Below are 17,900 nucleotides of genomic sequence, written 5' to 3'. Positions count from 1 at the left end.
AATATTAAACATATTTGGCTCCACTTTGCTAGTGAATAATTGTGTGGTGAGCCCCCAAACCTCAGTTTTCTCATCTAGAAAATGAAAATGATAATAGAGAATCAACTAGTTTGAGGATTGGAATGGTCTTGAATGGTCATGGATGCATAGGAGCTGTATAATAACCATCAGTTCCCACGGTTGCTTGCAACCGCAAGGATGTTAACTAGCATTTTGGAGTTTGTTCTGCCGCCACCGAGCTGCACAGGTGACTGTGGTTGCCTCGGTAATCCTCGCAATGTCTCAGTTAAAAGAGAGCATCATTGTTCCCATTTTGCAGATGAGGAGACGAAGCCTCACAGAGATGAAGGTACTTGCCTGATGTCAGGCCTGGTGGAGCCAAACTTCTGTACAATTGATTAAAGACAACCACACATTGTTCTTTGTTGTGTCCTATGTCTTGTCTAACTCCCCCGACTGAGAAGAACATCCTCCTGGACTTTCTTGTACTCCTGTAGCATGACCGGCATGGGTCCTGAATAATGGTTGGTTGCTCACTGGCACATCAATTTTGATAAACGTTAATAAAAAACACAGAAAATTTCTTCAGCTTGGATTATTGACTTTAACATTTGCTTCTCTACAGGGATCTTGAAAACAAATCCAGCAGTGTCCCAGACTTGTCTCTAATTAAGTGCATTGCTGGCCAAGGACTTTAGATCCAGGAGATTTCAGGAGCACCATGAACTTGGGCAGGGAGGGGAGAGATTGGTTCTTGTTTAGGGAGGCTTTACAGACCCGGACAGAAAGTAGTGGGACCAGGGCTTTAAATTTAAGCAGCCTTAAGTGGGAGCCTCGTGTGTCCTTGGGTAAGTCATTTGTACTCTTGGAGTTTCAGGTTTTTTGCCTGGAAGAGAGAGTCCCGCCTCTCCTGTGGGTGGTCTTGAGGATTAAATGCACCTGAGGACCCAGGCCTGGGACATGCTGCTCTCAGCCAGCATACTCTCATCCCTCACCCCAGGAAGCTTCCAGGTCACTCTGGCCTCTTCGTTTATTGAAGGAAAAGAAGCCCATATTGTCTGGACCACACATTTTATTTCAGTGTCTTTGTTTTTATTTTGCTTGCTTGCTTTTTTGTTGTTGTTGTTTAGCTTCCTGTTAAAGGTGAGATCATATGGTATTTGTCTTTCAACACCTGACTTATTTCACTCAGCATAATACTTTCCAGTTCCATCCATGCTGTTGCAAAGTGTAGAAGCTCATTTCTTTCTGCTGCATAGAATTCCATTATGTATATGGACCACACATTTTAAAAGAAACTAAAGTTGCTGTGTCCTGAGAATTGTACAAACTATGTTAATTTTGACCTTGATTGGAAAGTACCTCATTTCCTTGTGCATATATTAAGATAAACTAGCACTGCAGAGGGATGGACTCCAAAATATGACCATATTCCCAGCCTCCCCAAGAGCTGGACACTGGGGTCCCTGACTCGCTGCCTAACACAGGTGGCCGCGCAGGTGGCCTTGAGTGACCATAGGGCCTGCTAATCAGCTCCCAGCTGATGATGTGAAGGAAGCTGGAGAAATGTCTGCACTGGCACTGAGGCGGCTTAAAGGAAAAAAACAAAACAAAACATGTGAGAACCCATACAGTGCTGGGGGTGTGGGGCGGCAGTGAAGACTGGGAGGCTCCCCAGTAGTGAGTCAAAATAGCTCTGCAGCCTGAGGTTTTTATACGGCATCAGCCTGACGAGAAACCTGGGGCTCACTGGTTCCTCGGCACCTCCTCCGTCAATCTCTCAAGAGGTTATTTCCTCTGGTGAGTTTCCGCATGAGCTGGTCTTTCCCTGGGATATGATTTGGGGTCTGTGGGGAATTCTGAGCACCTCTGGGTGGAAGTCACTGCGTTGTCTGAAAAGGCCATGTGACTAAGTGTTAGACTAAGTGAAAAGAGGGTTGGGGTGCAGCAGTTTGGTGCGGAAAGTACTGATTTTAGAGTCCGACTTCCCTGGGCTCCAATTTTGACTGTCTATTGTGAGCGTGAGCTGGGCTGTTCCTTCACCTCTTCGATGTGTTGGAGGACGAGCTTTGTATTGAGGTTTCCGAGGAAACTATGCCTTCTGATAATCACGGCAGACCCAGTGAAGCTGGCAGTGTTCCCATTTCACAGACGATACGACGGAGCCTTCAGGAAGGGCAGACTCCCTTTCCTGAGGCTGCTCCCTTTCTTGATCACTCTCACTCTTTTCCAAATGTGCTTTGGTGCCTGTTAGTTTCACCTACATTATTAGCTTTAAAAGTACCTTTGAGTTCAAAGATACCTACCCGGGCTACTTTCCAGTGGACACCTGGGACGCGCTCCCTTGGGCTGCAGGTCAGTGATGTTCTCCCAGGGAGGGTAAAGGGGTAGGAGTTTCCTCCGTCCTCCCCAGAATCTGGCGTTCTATCCTCACTGTTGACTTGCCTCCCACCCAACTTGGACCCCCCAGGGTAGAGACCCGGGGATAAGTCTCTTGCAGAGGAGTGGCCCCCTGGCTTGACAGTTGGTCAACACCAGGCTTGGCCATCACCCAGACCCCCTTGGACCGGAGATCAAGGCTTTGGGTTCTGGCAAGGACATAAAACAAGGCAATGGAGGGAAACAATGGGGAAAGTTTTCAAAAGCAAGCATTCTTGACCTTTGTCCAGCCTCTGGGGATGTTTTGTTTTGAGAAAAATCTAATTCATGGAGTGGGTTTGGGGCTGAGGCCTGAGGAGGCAGGTCAAGGGGCTCGTAAAGTGTCAGTGAGCCTTGAATGCGGGGCAAGGGCAGGCCGCCCTGTGGGGAAGCCTCTGTTCCAGGGGCTCTGAGAGGGCCGTGGGAACCCCCACAGGGGTCGTTTTTTTAAAAAAACTATTTACTAGCAAAGGGGTGAAGGCCAAATCCTGGGATCTCTCTTCCCTCTCCCTGAATTAGGGAAAAGCTGGACATGCTGGTCCTGCTCTGATTTTCATTCCTGCAGTGTCTCCCAGGGCATGTGGGAGGTTCTCCAAGTGAGGCTGGCAACTACAGAGGACTGTACTTCAGCCCTGGGCTGTGTTGGTGGGAGCTAGAAACCCAAGCCCTACACCAAACCCAGTGAAATGCTCACCCCAGCCCACACAGTTTGTTTCTGGAGGAACCACTCTTGGAGCTCGCTCCTGCCACGGCCCCATTTCTTGATAGCCCCCAGCATGTTGTCCAACCATCATGCTCCAAGCTTCCTGCTTCCGGAAGCTCCTGCTTTGCCTGCAGCCCTGGCTCTTGCTCATCTCCCTGGACCTCTACTTCTTTAGAAGTAACCATCTCTTATTCTTATAGTGATGGACCTTGCCTCAGCATGGAGAGGAAGGTGGCCAACTGAGGAGTGGGCCCAGAGAGGGGCACGGGCTTGCCCAGGGTCACACAGCTTGTTGGAGCAGAGCTGGGGCCACAGTTCCTCTGGCTCCACAGTTCCTTACCCCTCCAGTAAGTGGTTCGTCTTCTCTGGCTGGTGACTACAGGCTGCCTTCTTGGCTTAAACATCACCCCTTAGAACCACCTTGACTTTTCAGACCTCACCGGGAGCAAAAACAGCAAAACAAAAAAACAAAACAGAAAGTAGTGAAACCTGCACAGTTCCCCAGCCTGATCTGAGAAGCCTTCACTGCACAAGTCTGAGAAAAGTGTTTCCCCTTGGCCTGCTGTGACGGGGGTCGTTCTGCATGGGAAAGCAATGTGTTTGGGGTTACACCCCACCCTGCTCTGTGGGTGCTTTATGCTGGTACATTTAGGTTAGAATGACTTCAAGAGCACCAGGCTTGCTATTTGTTTTCCTTGAGCTGTTTTCATTAAGACTCTTGCCTCCCCCAAGCAGCCAGGGACTTAACTGCAGTATAGGGAGCTTATCTGCCCAAAATAAATTTCTTGTCAGGCAGCTGGAGCCCTTTCTGCCAGCAGCTATCTGTGGTTCTGCAGTAGCAGACCCGTCCTCTTGCTGGGAGGTGAGGCTGCTGAACCTGCTGTGTATCTCACGCTGAATGTCCGCACTACTTTGTGAGAGGAGGTGTCTGCCACCCGTGTGACTCCCTTGCTCTTTCTAGAATGATAATATCGGCTTTAGTGATTGAGGGTAGAGATCGCCTTATTCACATTTATGCCCCAGTATTTAGCCCAGGCCCACCTCACAGTACAGAAAAGCTCTGCTGAGTTGAAATGTATTTCCATGTACTTGTATGTCATTCAGGTTGGTCAACCCATTAGCTCTTAAGCCTGTCATTTCCTTCCACACTTTTGCTCAAGCTGCTGCCCTGTCCTGAATGCCCTTCCACCAACTTTCAGCTTCTCAGAATCTCGTCAACCTTCAAGGACCAATTCCACCACCTACTAGATGATGCACTCCTTAAAAAAAAAGGCTGAGCTCACTTAGGCTTGTATTCCTGTGCAGAAGGGTCTCAGCATGTGTCTGTCCCATGAATGAATGAATGAATGAAACTCAGATTTTTTCTCCCCCCCCCATTGTGATTCCTTTTTAAGTCCCTCTTAGAAACCCTCTAGTCCATAGAGCTCTCTCCCTCCCATCGGATTGACTTCCTGGGTGTACTTCTTGGTAGTTTCTTCTGGTCTGGCTCTAGAACCACAGGCTGTGCTTGGCTCTGTTGGAGAAATCTTTCTCTCTGTTTTACAACACTCAGTTAAACTGTGTCCAAGGAAGTGCTAGGAGAAGGATAAGGCAAGTTGGCCCAGGTTATTCCAGACTGGCCAGCTGAGGCAGAGAAGGACAAGTGGAATCATCAGTCTAGGCAGAGAGGAATCAGGTCCTGGAGACAGGCTTAGACCTTGGAGATGCGAGAATAAGTATGTACCATGGGCATTAGAGGTCAAGTCAAGGAGTTTTTCCATTTAGAGGGCACAGCATTCTAATTGCCAACTGAGGTGCCATGCCAATGACACTAGTGTTGAATGTGTGGAGCTCAGATCCCAAGGCTCTTTGCTGATATTGGTTACTCAGAGCTGGCCCTGGGGGCTCTTGACAATTAGGAAGTGGCAGTGGCCAGAGGAGGCCAGGAGCCTGCAGATGAACCCTATTACTAAAGTAGTGTGTGGCATTATAAGCTGCTTGAGGGCTGGGATCATGTCACTATCTCATCTCAGTGTTTGTCAAAGTCCCATTTCTTCAGAATCTATGGAGCAGGGTCTAGGTACCTTTACTTTAACAATCTCCAAAGTTGTCCCTGTGTAATGATCACTGCCTCATACTTTTCTGAGTTCCCATAGACCAGAGGTCATGGTTAGACACATAGTAGGTACAACATAAACACTTGATATGATTGAAATCAGCTTACATGTTACATGGGATCTTCTCTGCCTCTTGAGATACAGATAAAAGTGGCTTAGACCCCCTAAATTTCTCTCCTGTAGAGATCTAGGGACCCCAAGATTTCTGAGACTCTGTAGGAGATACACATTTTGTTGACTCTTATTGCTTCAGGCTCTTTTTTTCACACCTACTATCTGCATCTCACAGCTCATGGACCCAGACGGGAAGCTCAGCCTTTTCTCATTTTCTACAGAATGACATGCTGGCACAAAGCATTTGTGGGTGAAAAAGATGTATTTGAAGATACGGGTTGGGGAGGCGGTAAAAATGAAGGACGAATTTGCATCATAGCAATGCAAACACCTTCAAGTTTAATCTTAGGTGTTTCCATTCTTAAAATGCCCTTCTGCTCCCCCCCCCCCCCCCAGATGCTTCTCTCTTGCCTTCTATTTCAGGTAGCTACAGCATTGCACCATTTTCTGCTCTCCAATTTTCCCCTTTTCTGATTCTCCCTATCCCTTCTCCATTTCCCCATTTTAAGCAATCCTCAGTTCCTTTCCTCTTTTCCTGTAGAGCAGGTTGGCTTTTGCCCCCATGGCCTTGGGTCTGGCATATACCTAGGCCTTTAGACCTCATGTTCTGCTCCTTGGGGTACCCCCCAAATAGTGACCTTTGGCTACTTAGAGGGAATTTGATACCAGCTGTAGTTAATAAAGCTTCACCTCATTACTTGTATGTGGAGTCCTAAAGCTGGATGGGATCCCAGAGATCATGATTTCAGCTCAAGTCAGACAGTCACTGGCTCAAGGTTTCTGGCAGGAAAGAGAGCAGAAGCTTGAAACTTGGCCCCTGGCTGTCATGCTCCCATTGGTTAATTGATGCCATGATTAACCCAGGATTCCAACACACTCTTTTTTTTCCACTTTACTTTTTTACATATGTTTTATTGACTATGCCATTACAGTTGTCCCATTTCCCCCCTTCAGTCCCCTCCACCCTGCACACCCACTCCCCTCATTTCCCCCCTTTAGTTCATGTCCATGTGTCACAAGTTCTTTAGATTCTATATTTCCCATACTATTCTTGCCCTCCCCCTGTTTATTTTCTCCCCACTGTCTATGCTACTTAGTCTCTGTACCTTCTTTCCCCTTCTCCTCCTCCCACTCCCCTGTTGCTAACCCTCAATGTGATCTCCATTTCCATGGTTCTGCTCCTGATCTAGCTGTCCTCTTAGTTTTCTTTTGTTTTAGGTATAGTTGTTAATAACTGTGAGTTTGCTGTCTTCTCACTGTTCATATTCTTTACCTTCTTTTTCTTAGGTAAGTCCCTTTAACATTTCATATAATAAGGGCTTGGTGATGATGAACTCCTTGAACTTGTCATTATCTGAGAAGTACTTTATCTGCCCTTCCATTCTAAATGAAAGCTTTGCTGGATAGAGCAATCTTGGATGTAGGTCTTTGGATATCATGACTTGGAATACCTCTTTCCAGCCCCTTCTTGCCTATAAGGTCTCTTTTGAGAAATCAGTTGAGTCTGATGGGAGCTCCTTTGTAGGTAACTGTCCCCTTATGTTTTGCTGCTTCTAGGATTCTCTCCTTCATTTTAATCTTGGCTAATGTAATTATGATGTGCCTTGGTGTGTTCCTCCTTGGGTCCAACTTCTTTGGGACTCTTGGGGCTTCCTGGACTTCCTGGAAGTCTATTTCCTTTGCCAGGTTGGGGAAGTTCTCTTTTATTATTTGTTCAGATAAGTTTTCCACTTGTTGCTCTTCCTCTCCCCCTTCTGGTACCCCTATAATTCAGATGTTGGAATGTTTAAAGATATCCTGGAGGTTCCTAAGTCTCTCCTCATTTTTTAAAATTCTTGTTTCTCCATTCCTTTCTGTTTGGTTGTTTCTTTCTTCCTTCTGGACCACTCCATTGATTTGAGTCCCAGTTTCCTTCCTATCACTATTGTTTCTCTGTGCATTTTGCTTCATTTCACCTAGTGAAGCCTTAATTTTTTCATCTAATTTGTGACTAAAATCAACCAGTTCTGTGAGCATCCTGATCACCAGTGTTTTGAACTGGGCATCTGATAGGTTGGCTATCTCTTGGATGCTTAGAAGTGTTGGCATCCTAGCTCTGGGATAGCTCTGGGGCTTTGAGCTATTCTTCTTCTTGAGCCATAATGTTTTGGTCTGTTTGTGCTTGTTACATATGAGGTGCAGAGCCTTAGGTGTTCACTAGGGTAGGGCAACCTGGGTCACTGGGTTGTGATGCAGTCTGGATGAATGGTTCATTGTTGTCGGACTTTGGTACAGTTTAATTTTCTCTTTGTTTTGGTTGCTTTCTGGTTTTTAAATATTTGTTGTTCATTAACTTGGTTGTCCGAGGAGGTGCAGTGTTTCCACCTATGCCTCCATCTTGGCTTGAGGTCCAACACACTTTTATAAGAGTTGAATATCTCTGGATAAACATAGATGCTGAGATCCTCAACAAAATATTGGCAGTCATGTGATAATGTATTGATCCAGCAATACATTAGAAAGATCATACACCATGATCAAGTGGCATTCATCCCAGGGATGCAAGAATGGTAAAATATTCATAAATCAATAAATGTGATACATCACATAAACAAAATGTAAGATAAAAATCACATGATCATATCAATAGATGTTATAAAACAATTTGATAAAATTCAGCACCCATTTATTACAAAAGTAGGAATAGAAGGAATATTCCTTAACAGAATAAAGGCCATATATGACAAACCTACAGCCAACATCATATGCAATAGGCAAAAACTAAAAGATTTCCCCTTAAGATCAGGAGTAAGACAAAGGTGTCTGCTTTCACCATTCTTATTCAACATAGTACTAGAAGTTCTACCCACAATGATCAGACAAGAACAAGAAATAGAAGATATACAAACTGGAAAGGAGGAAGCAAAACTGTCATTACTTGCAGAAGACATGATAGTGTACATAGAAAACTCTATAGTCTCTATGAAAAAACTATTTGATCTAATAAGTCAACTTGACAACATAGCAGGATACTAAGTCAATATTCAGAAATCCAGCCCTGGCAGGTGTAGCTCAGTGGATTGAGTGCAGGCCTGCGCACCAGAGGATCATGGTTTGATTCCCAGTCAGGGCACATGCCTGGGTTGTAGGCCAGTTCCCAGCAGCGGCCAGTTCCTAGCAGGGGATGTACTAGAGGCAACCATACATTGATATTTCTCTCCCTCTCTCCTTCCCTTCCCCTCTAAAGATAAATAAATAAAATCTTTAAAAAAAAGAAATCCAGGGCATTTTCGTACACCAACAATGAAATATCAGAAAGAGAAACTAGAAAAAGTCCTTTTTACTATAGCAACAAGAAAAATAAAGTACTTAGGAATAAGTTTAAACAAGGAGGTAAAAGATCTATACTTGGGGAACTATAGAACACTGAAGAAAGAAATTAAGAAAGATATAAATAAATGGAATTATATACTATGGTCATGGATTAAAGGAATTAACATCATTAAAATGTCCATACCCAAATGTCCTACCCAAAGCAATCTATAGATTCAATGCAATTCCTATTAAAATAGCAATGGCATATTTTACAGATCTTGAACAAATATTCTAGCAATTTATATGGAAATCAAAAGGACTCTGAATAGCATCATCAATCTTGAGAAAGATGAAGAAAGTAGGAGGGGGTCACAATACTTGATATCAAACTACACTACAAGGTCATTGTAATCAAAACAGTCTGGTATTGGCATAAGAATGGATACACAGATTGATGGGACACAATAGAGAGCCCAGAAATAAACCCATGACTCTGTGGTCAAATGGGGCAGGAGTATACAATGGAGTAAAAATAACCTCTTCAATGAATGGTGTTGATAGAATTGGACTGGTACATGCACAAAAATGAAACTAGTTGGCCAACTTACATCATACACCAGAATAAACTCAACATGGATAAAAGACTTAAAGTCATGACACAACATAAAAGTCATAGAGGAAAATACAGACAGTAAAATTTCAGATATCCACATAGCAATATTTTTGCTTATATATCTCCCAGGGCAAGAGAAATAAAGGAAAAATAAACAAATGGAACTACATCAAATTAAAAAGCTTCTGCATGGCTAAAGAAACCATCAACAAAATGAAAAGGGAATAAACTATATGGGGAAACATATTTGCCAATGATACAAATGATCGGACAAGGGGTTGATCTCCAAAATATACAAAGAACTTTTCAGCACTAGGAAGACAAACGATCTAATTAAAAAACGAGTAAAGGACCTGAATAGACATGTCTCCAAGGAGGACATACAGAGGAACCATAGATATATGAAAAGATGCTCAACATCTCTAGCCATCAGGGAGATGCAAATTACAACCACAATAAGATATCATCTTACAGCAGTCAAAATGGCCATTTCTAATAAACCAACAAACAACAAGTGCTGGTGAGGATGTAGAGAAAAGGGAACCTTAGTACAATGTTGGGGGAAATACAGACTGGTGCAGCCACTTTGGAAAACAGTATGGAATTTCCTCAGAAAACTAAAAATCAAACTGCCTTTTGACCCAGTGATTCCACTGCTGGGATTATATACCCTAAGAATCCTGAAATACCAATTCAAGAGAAGCTGTGCATCCTAATGTTCATAGCAACACAAATTACAACAGCCAAGTGCTAGAAACAGCCTAAGTTTCCATCAATAAATGAGTGGATCAAAAAACTATGGTACATTTACACAATGAAATACTACGTAGCAGAAAGAGAGAAGGAACTCCTACCTTTTGTGACAGCATGGATGGAACTGGAGAGTATTATGCTAAGTGAAATGAGCCAGTCAGTAAAAGACATATACCATATGATCTCACCTATAAAAGGAATGTAATGATCAAAATAAACTAACAAGCAAAATAGAACCAGAGGCATGGAAACATGGAATAGATTGACAGTGACCAGAGGGGATAATAGAAAGAAGGGGAAGGGACTAGTCAAAGAACGTGATGAATGATCCATGGACATGAACAACAGTGTGGGAATTGACTGTGGGACCAGGGTGGTGCGCTGGACAGAGCAGGGCAAAAGGGAAAAGTTGGAACAACTCTAACAGAATAACAATAAAGCAATTTTTTAAAAAGTTGAGATTAGGAGCAAGCTATGGGTTAAGAGCACATTTTGAAGCAGACTGCATGACAATGCCTGTTGGTGCTTCTTTACCACCCTTCACTGACTCAGAAGGTAGTTCTTATGGGCACAGCCCTTCTGCATCTGCACAGGTCTTGGGTTGGCAGACTGAGCTAGGATTTTGGCTCTACTTTTACCATTATGTTGCTTGATCTTGGCCCAGATATTTCTTCCCTTTGGGTTCCAGCGTTTCCCTTTGGGTCACAGTGTACCCAACCTTAAGAAGAAGTCAGTGTTTGGCACTGTCCTAACAATTTGTAGAAATGTCTCAGGTGCCTTCAAGTGGTGGCACACTGGAATCCAAGTATGTGGTGGGTGGGGTGTGGAGGCAGGTGGGATTCAGGGATTTTTACCCTTAATCTCTGGGAGGCAGCTCTGCTTATATCCAGTCTAATGACTGAGGCTTCACAAGGGCTTTTAATCAAAGAAAGATTTTTGGTGTGGCTCAGTGGTTGGAGCATCAGCTCTGTAACTGAAAGGTTGAGAATTCAACTCCCAGTCAGGTCAGGGCACATACCTAGGCTGCAGTTTCATCCCCGGTCCAGGTGGGGGCGTATGCAACCCCTGGTCTGGATAGGTGCAATCCCTGGTCTCAGCGTGGATTCTCTCTCTCTCTCTCTCTGTAAATAAAAATGTCCTCAGGTGAGGATTTTTAAAAAGTCCTTGAAAATCTCAGGTGTAACTGACATCCGGGATCCAAGACATCTGGGGTTCAAGGCTCTGGTTAAATACCAGCCTTCATGGCTACAGTGATGGGGGCTGTTCCCCATGGCTCCAGTGGCTGTGCCTTCCACATGGCCACCATTAGCAAATCGAGACATCTGTCACAAGGTACCTGTGGCAGCTGGATGGGTGGGTGAGGCCCCAGTGTGAAGGTTGTTTTGGGGAATTTCTGAATATTGGTAAGTGTGAATCAAGCCCCAAGTTTTCCATTTCCTCTGCCTAGTGCCCTCCTTCAGACGTGTGTTTCAGCAAAATGCAGATGCTGAAAGTTCCACAGTCCAAAGGGAAGGCTGGGCCCAGGTGTGTACCCACCATTTCCACTGTGGGCAGTATGTGGGGGCGAAAAGCCCTTCCCACCTGCGGCCCTTCCCAGGAGCAAGTCTCTGGTCAGCCTATGTGCTCCACGGCTCCTGAATGTCTCTGCTTGTCCCGAGTGTCTGCAGTTTGGAGAGCAGCCAAACTGTGACACAGGCAGCACCAGTGTGAACTTGGGCTTCCCCGGTCACACTGTGGCCCTGGCCCCTGCTCAGACTGACAACCTGGACCTCCATCGATTTCCTTTGACCTCATATTATGATTAAAAGATAATGAGTTATATATGCCATACATGAGAGTTTGCCAAACACTGTCCTATCCCTGATCTCATTTGATCTCATGCAACGCTGAGAGCAGGTCAGGTAGGGACCACCATAATGTCATGTGGGAGGCATGCATGGCACCTAACTCAGGTGTTTGGGTTCTCAATCCAGTGTTTTTGCTGTTCACTCCAACACTGCCCAACCTCAGGCTGTCCTCAGCCTTGCTTTTGATTTCTCCATCATTATAGGAGGACTCATTACTAAAGACATTTCCTTGGCACTTCTTACCCTGCCTGAGTTATTAAAACAACAGCTTAATGATTTGTTACGACCACCATTCATTTATTCCTTCAGTCTCTGAGTCACTCTTTGTTTACACGCTTGTCCCATTTATTCAGTTGCTCACCCCATTCATTTAGCCATCATTCATTCATTTATTTATTCATTCAAGTCCTTGTTGAGTGTTTACTATGTGTTCAGCTGATGTTGGCCACTTTAGGGAATAAAAAAATGCTTAGTTGTAATTCCTGACTTTGAGAAGCTTATACTTTAACTGAGAAATGATGGGAAAGGGTGTAATACATGATTTCCCAATCACAAAGGATATGTTTTTATTTGTTTTTACCACTAAACATTAACAGATATTACTTGCTTATGTAAGTCATTTATCTTCCTAAAGTCACAAGAAAGTTCTGGTTGGGTAGATGCAGGGCTAGTGAGTTTCCTATAGTGCTGAAATTCTGTTTTTATAGTTTAGAGATAGAAACTTTCTGATAGCTGGGGTGGTCAAGGAAGTCTTCTTGAAAGCAGTGGGGTTTGGACTCAGCTTGGGTGGTTTGGGGAGTATTCGTGAAGGTAAAGATGAGATCATAGGCCAAGGATGGGAGGAGAAGGACAAGTGAAGGCTTCTGCATTTACATGGGGATCTGAAAAGGTAGCCAGGTTATGTCGGTGGAGGGGCAGGGAGGGTATGGGGGAGAGGGGGAGAGGCAAGGACTTGGGCAGGGCATGGGGGAGGGACTGGGAAGGGTGTCGAGGGAGAGCTTCCTGTGCAGGACACTGTGTCTGAGCCTGCCTGTGGTCCTTTTGCCCTTGACTGTCTGGCTTTGTGTCGGGTAAACCTGAAGTGTGAGGGGCATCAACTCTTAGCAACTTTCCCTTCAGCTTTGATGAGAAATGTGGGCTCTTTTTCGGGTGGGTATAAAATGACCTTTGCCTCTTTCAGCTTTGGGCAATCTAAACATTATCCAATAATTTTTTTCTCTCTGCCCTTTTAATTGGTTTTTTGAGAGAGAGAGAGCATTAATGTGAGTAGAAAAAAGAGAGGGATAGAGAAAAGGGAGAGTAAGGAGCAGGGAGGAAAGAAGAGAGAATGTTAAGAAAGATGAGAAATTGAAAAAGCAGGAAGACAAGAAACTGGGTAGAGAAGTAATGAAGTTAAAGGGAGCCTGGAAGAGGGAGAACATGAGAGGAAGGGGCAGGGGAAGGAGAGAGGAGATAGGGGAGCAAACAAAGGTGGGGGAGAGGGGAGGACAAGGAAGACAGAGGAGGAAAAAAAGGGCAGAAAAAGGAGCAGAAGCAGAGGAATAAGGAGAATGAAAACGCCAATGACACCTGCTTAATCTTCCCTAGAGCTTTGGTGATTTCTTGCCAGAAATACTTGGGATAACTATCTGGATTCCTCAGAACCAAAATGCTGTGGGAGGGCCAACTGCCCTTCTGGATGGCTGTTTCTGCTTCTGCAGAGACAAAGGAGCCGCAGCTGGGGGCCTCTTGTTCTTTGGCTCCCAGGCCACTGTGTGGCCATGAGCATGGTCTCCAGTTAAATGACCATGAAGATATCATTCTTGAGGGAAAAATACCCAGCACACACACAGAACTCAAAAAACTAGGGGGAGAAGATATTTTCCTAACCTGGTAATGAAAACCTATCATAAAATAGAAGTAAGACAAAGATGTCCTCTATCAACAATATCCTTTAAAACATTTTTCTGGAGCTTCTAGCCAGGGAAAATTTTATAAACTAGTGGGGAAAGGCACCTTAACTACTGAAAATAAGGGGAAAATTATTATTGATTTTTGTCATGCAATCAATGGAGAAATTCTGAGGATGTATAATAGAGCTTGCTGTAGTGGCTGAAAGGGATGGTTGCCCTGATAATCTCAGAGTCCCGGGTGGCTCAGTCTCAGCACAGAGTTGTACTGAATGGAAATTTAACTTTGACTCTAGAAACCTTGAAGTATCATGTGGATTTGTACGATAGGCATTCTTAAGAGGGCTTATCATACCCAGAGGTTTTACACTTGAAAGTGGTTTATCTGTAGACATTCGTCCCTTTCCCCAAAGCTACACACTCATGGTAGCAGACACAACTTCATTCAGATGGTTCTTCCATCACCACCATATCCTCTTCCCCCTACACTCAGTCCTTCACCTGCGGACCCCACTGCCTGGGTCTGACACCTGAGGATGGCTGGAAGACCAGGCATCCTCGTACCTTCTGTTGGTCCCCTGCAGCCTGGATCATAGCCTTTCCTCTGTGCTCGATTATTTTCTTGTGAATAACTAAGGACATCAGTAGTGAGTATATGCTCCTTCCTAGTACACAGATAAGTATACAAAAATCAATCAAAATCTTTTATACACAAATAACCAGTTTGAAGATAAAAGCAAAAAAGGTCATGAACTACCTCTGAATGATTCTCAGTGAGAATTGTGTAGGAATTTCATGAAAAAAGCCACAAATTTTTATTAGTTCTGTGTGAAGGAAGATTTGAATAAGTGGAGAAATAGAATATGTTTTTGGGAAAAAGGAACGATGAAAAAAACATTAGTTTTTCCTCATTTAATATGTAGAGCAAGCAAAAATATAATAAAATTCTCAATGGAAAATTTTAGTAGTTTGACAAAACAATTCTAAAATGAAACTGAAAAAGTAACAAGATAATAATAGCTAGGAAATATGTGAAAAAATCCAGAAGATATGATTTGTTTTAATTGTATTAAAATGTCTTCTAAAGCTACAGCGCTGGTCAGCATAGTACTGGCTCAAAGACCCACCAGTAAAAATAGCACATAGCTGATCATGGTGAAACCGACCTTACTGTGGGGCAAGAGTCAAGGTGATAAAAAAAAAGCATCTCAAATCAATTGAAAATGAGTTGGATTAACGATGTTGAAAAAATTGACTACTTGGCAGAATCATTTTAGGTTTTTGCATTTTTCTTAAGTAAGTTTCATATAAACCATAGCATTAAACATAAGAAACCTCATAGCAATACAAGAAAGCATAAGTGAATATTTAAGTTACATTAGAGTGGGTGACACCTATTTAAGCTGTAAAGCAACTGAAGAAATCATGAAGGAAACTGCTTACATCAAACTTTCAAATCTATGTTTAAGAAGAACTATAAAAATAAAAACAGCAAATGACAAACTGAGAAAAACATTTTCGATAGACATGGCGAAATGTTAGTAACTTCTGCCTCTCTTCACTCCTGCTGGGTACACCACGACCTCCGCTGCCACTGCTGCTGTGGCCCAACCTCATATTGCGCTGATCGGGCTGGCTGTCAGGCCAGAGCTTCATTTTGAACATGAATGAACATGGCTCTTGGGTCTGTGCTTTTCAAAGGACGGTTTCCAAATTTGATTATTTCCTGGCCAGTGAGGCAAAGGGAACCAAAGTGGCTGGTGCTCACTCCTTGGAGGATATGGTCTCCAAGCTGAAGAAACCTCAGCGGATATTAATGCTTGTGTAGGCTGGTCCAGCTATTGATAATTTCATTGAAAAATTGGTACCATTGTTGGACACTGGTGATGTCCTCATTGATGGAGGAAGTTGTGAATACAGGGATATAATATCAAGACCTCAAAGCCAAGGGAATTTTGTTTGCGGGGAGTGCCATTGGAGGTGGAAAGGAAGGGGCCAGTACAGCCTTCACTTATGCCTGGAGGGAAAAAAGAAGCCTGGCCCCATATCAGCATGATCTTCCATGGCATTGCTGCAGAAGTAGAAACCAGAGAGCCCTGCTGTGACTGGGTGGGACAGGAGGGAGCAGGACGTTTTGTGAAGATGGTGCAGAGTGGGATTGAGTATGGGGACATGCAGCTGGTCTGTAAGGCTTACCACCCGATGAAGGGCTCTCTGGGCATGGAGCACGAGATGGTACAGGCTTTTGATGACTGGACTAAGAGCCAGGCTCATTCCTGATTGAAATCACAGCCAATATCCTCAAGTTCCAAGACAGCGATGGCACTCCTTTGCTGCCATGAATCAGGGACAGTGTGGGGCAGAAGGGCACAGGGAAGTGGACTGACATCTCAGCCCTGAAGTACCGCATGCCTGTCACCCTCATTGGAGGAGCTTGTCATCTCTGAAGGATGCTTGTCATCTCTGAAGGATGCTTGTCATCTCTGAAGGATGAGAGGGTTCGAGCTAGCAAAAAGCTGAGGGGGCCTCAAAAGATCCAGTTTAAAGGCAATAAGAAACCATTCCTGGAGGACATTCGAAAGGCCCTCTATGCATCCAAGATCATCTCTTATGCTCAAGATTTTATGCTCCTAACACGGACTGCCACTGAATTTGGCTGGCCCACCACTACGGTGGCATTGCCTTGATGTGAAAGGGCTGGGCTGCATCATCAGAAGTGTATTCCTAGGAAAGATAAAAGATGCACTTGATGGAAACCCAGAGCTTCAGAACCTACTGCTAGATGACTTTTTAAAATCAGTTGTCTATTTCCTTTGCCAGACTGGGGAAATTCTCCTTTATTATTTGTTCAAATAAGTTTTCCACTGGTGGCTGTGCCTTTTCCCCTTCTGGTACCCCTATAATTCGGATGTTGGAGCGTTTAAAGATGTCCTGAGAAGGAACACACCAAGGCACATCATAATTACATTAGCCAAAATTAAAATGAAGGAGAGAATCCTAGAAGCAGCAAGAGCTAAGGGGACAGTCACCTACAAAGGAGTCCCCATCAGACTGTCAGCAGATTTCTCAAAAGAGACCTTACAAGCAAGAAGGGGCTGGAAAGAGGTATTCCAAGTCATGATATCCAAAGACCTATATCCAAGATTGCTCTATCCAGCAAAGCTTTCATTTAGAATGGAAGGACAGATAAAGTGCTTCTCAGATAAGATCAAATTCAAGGAGTTCATCATCACCAAGCCCTTATTATATGAAATGTTAAAGGGACTTACCTAAGAAAAAGAAGTTAAAGAAACATGAACAGTGAAAGGACAACAAACTCACAGTTATTAACAACCACACCTAAAACAAAAGCAAACTAAGAGGACAGCTAGATCAGGAGTGGAAACATAGAAATGAAGATCTCAAGGAGGGTTAGCAACAGGGGAGTGGGAGGAGGAGAAGGGGGGAGAAGGTACAGAGAAATAAGTAGCATAGACAGTAGATAGAAAATAGAAGGGGGGGGCAAGAATAGCATGGGAAATATAGAATCTAAAGAACTTGAGACACATGGACATAAACTAAAGGGGGGTAATGGTGGGGACGGGGGGGTAGGGTGGAGGGGAATGAAGGGGGGGAATAGAACAACTGTAACAGCATAAGCAATAAAAAAAATTTAAAAAAAAAGAAAAAAATCAGTTGTCAAAGACTGCCAGGACTCCTGGCAGTGGGCAGTCAGCATGGGGGTCCAGATGGGCATTACCATGCTTTTCTTTACCACCGCTCTTTCCTTCTATGATGGCTACAGACACAACATGCTGCCAGCCAACCAGGATCAGCGAGATTACTTTGGGGCTCACACCTGTGAACTCTTAGCCAAACCAAGAAAGGTTATCCACACCAACTGGACAGGCCAAGGAGTTAGTGTGTCATCATCTTCATACAATGCCTAATTAGGCTTGGGTGGCCCACTGTGATTGCATAGACAGGGACACTGCATTCGCCACACAGCACTGCTGACATGTCTTTTTGCCCCACTTTCTGCTCAGATCTTTTAAAATAGTGTCATAGAGACTTCTGAAAAGTCACCGCAAGCTCACTTGGGGAGCAGTTCTGTGAGACAGTTGTACCCCCTGCCCTTTGCCTCCTGGGGCTGATGAGGGACTGTCACATGCTCCATATGAAAAACAGCTCCTT

At 44.1% G+C, this 17,900-nt stretch overlaps 1 pseudogene; it reads left to right on the top strand.

The window, feature by feature from the left end:
- Positions 1–17,656, top strand: part of LOC119043325 (6-phosphogluconate dehydrogenase, decarboxylating-like) — a 33,519-nt pseudogene extending 15,863 nt beyond the window's left edge.
- Positions 17,657–17,900: the final 244 nt, after the last annotated feature.

This window comes from Artibeus jamaicensis, unplaced genomic scaffold, assembly GCF_021234435.1.
Source record: "Artibeus jamaicensis isolate MK-2021 breed Jamaican fruit bat unplaced genomic scaffold, CSHL_Jam_final scaffold_286, whole genome shotgun sequence".
NCBI classification, from domain to species: domain Eukaryota; kingdom Metazoa; phylum Chordata; class Mammalia; order Chiroptera; family Phyllostomidae; genus Artibeus; species Artibeus jamaicensis.
Note: the sequence above shows the minus strand (reverse complement) of the source record. Positions and strands in the feature narration are given on the sequence as shown.